The sequence below is a fragment of the Silene latifolia genome, chromosome 5, assembly GCF_048544455.1.
Source record: "Silene latifolia isolate original U9 population chromosome 5, ASM4854445v1, whole genome shotgun sequence".
Lineage (NCBI taxonomy): Eukaryota > Viridiplantae > Streptophyta > Magnoliopsida > Caryophyllales > Caryophyllaceae > Silene > Silene latifolia.
In genome coordinates, this window is record NC_133530.1 from 64,358,195 (window position 1) to 64,360,099 (window position 1,905).

The 1,905-nt window shown below is 42.6% G+C and overlaps 1 non-coding gene across 1 annotated transcript; it reads left to right on the plus strand.

Annotated features, from left to right (window-relative positions):
* Positions 1 to 1,019: 1,019 nt before the first annotated feature.
* Positions 1,020 to 1,126, plus strand: LOC141658217 (small nucleolar RNA R71). The gene has a single exon (XR_012549115.1). It is a non-coding gene; the product is annotated as a small nucleolar RNA R71 (small nucleolar RNA).
* Positions 1,127 to 1,905: the final 779 nt, after the last annotated feature.

Genomic DNA, 1,905 nt, shown 5'->3' on the forward strand with positions numbered 1-1,905 from the left:
AAAGGAACCGTTACCTCGAGATTCTCGGACCATCTCCGAAACTTACCAAACTTACGCTCCACTTAGTAGCCTTCAAACGCTCCGGATACGGATCGCAACATCGGCGTAGGATCAGTAACCTTCGGCTTTTGTAGGTTTAAAACCCCCGTCAAATCATCAATGAATGAAGAATCATGCGGACTAGTTGACGGATTTGCATCCTGCTCTGGAGTTCTAGTCGATCGACTGATATGAGTGGTCGATCGACCCACTTGGCTAGGCGTGAACAGTTCCTGACCAGAATTGAGTTCGTTAGGTGAGTCAGTCGATCGACTGGTAATGTTGGTCGATCGACCGACTGTGCTTGGTGTGAATAGTTTCTGACCAGAAACTATTTTATCTGACGCTTCAGTCGATCGACTGACAATGTTGGTCGATCGACCTGAAGTACTGGCGATTGAGCTCGTTTTTGCACCAGAATTTAAACGAGCTTCTTCATCATTTCCCGAGTCTTCCTTTGGCTTGTCGGGACTTGCATAAGAGAGGCCACTCCTGAGATTAATGGCGTTAATCGTTTCAATCGGCCCTTCACATTTGCTTGAAGAATTAGCAGCTTGCTTGGCCTCTATATTCTCCAATTGCTTCACAAAATTCTTTGAGGACTCAATCCCGGCTGCTTCCATATTCGCCACTTGAACCAAAAGTAGTTGGACCATTTCTCTCAACTTCTCGGTCTCATCTGAGTTTTGAACAGGTATTTCAACTTTCTCCTTGGAAGCTTGAAAATCTCGAGCTTCTCGAGACGGGTAGAAATAGAAGTTATAAGTGTCACAACGGCACTCATTTCATCACTTTGCTTTCGGGACTTTCCACGTGAACTTCCAAACTCACTCTATGGACTCGCCATCTCCTCAATAGTGTTCCAACCTTTACTCTGACCGGTATTGTTTTGGAACCTGCCATTAGCAGCTGGATCCAGGATGACCTTGTAATCATCATATAGCACATTATAAAATAGATTGCAAAGATACCATTGCTGGAAACCATGGTGGGGGACAGCTCGGACCAAACTTTTGAAACGTCCCCATGCTTCACAAAAACCTTCATCAGCTCCTTCTTTGAAACTTGTGATTTTACTTCTCAAGGCGTCAGTCTTTGAAAGTGGGAAGTACTTCTTGTGGAAGGCTAATGCTAGAGATGTCCAAATTACATTACTCCAGTGCTACCCTATCAAGGTAGCGATACCAATCTCGCGCTGAATCCTTCAAGGAGTATAAGAACATCAAACCCTTTACTTCATCCTGAGTCACCCTAGCTGGTATAGGTATGGAACAGCAGTAGTCTGTGAAAATCTCCATATGCTTCAAGGGGTCCTCATCTGGTAAACCAGCAAACTGGTTTCGATCCACTAAATCGATATAAGAGGAACGAAATTCAAAGTTACCCGTAGTAGGGGTAGGTAACTGGTGCCCCTTTGGAATATGGTGTTCCTTTGGCTGTAGATTATCATATATTGTAGCCATAATTGCCAAAATGAGAGTACTCAAGTCTTCCTCTCAAAAACCTGTCTTCTAACTGTGCAAAAGCAAAACTAGAAGCAAAGGCCTCAAGGAACCAAAGTTCCTTGAGACAAGAAAAATAAACAAAAATAAAGCAAACAGAATTACACCGTCTCCTCGGCAACGGCGCCAAAATTTGATACCGTCGTTTAGTACCAAAATTAAATTTATAATTCCAAACTAAAACTATAGCTAGTGATAGTAAGGGTCGAACCACAGAGAGACAAGGTTGATTTTGTTTGCTATTTTTCAGTCTATAAAAGTAACAATTAATTGGGGGGTTTTGAGTTTGGTTGATTAAATGGCTAATTGCTAAAATGAATATTCTCAACAAGATGAAAAAGGGATCGGGAACTTCGGTTTACCA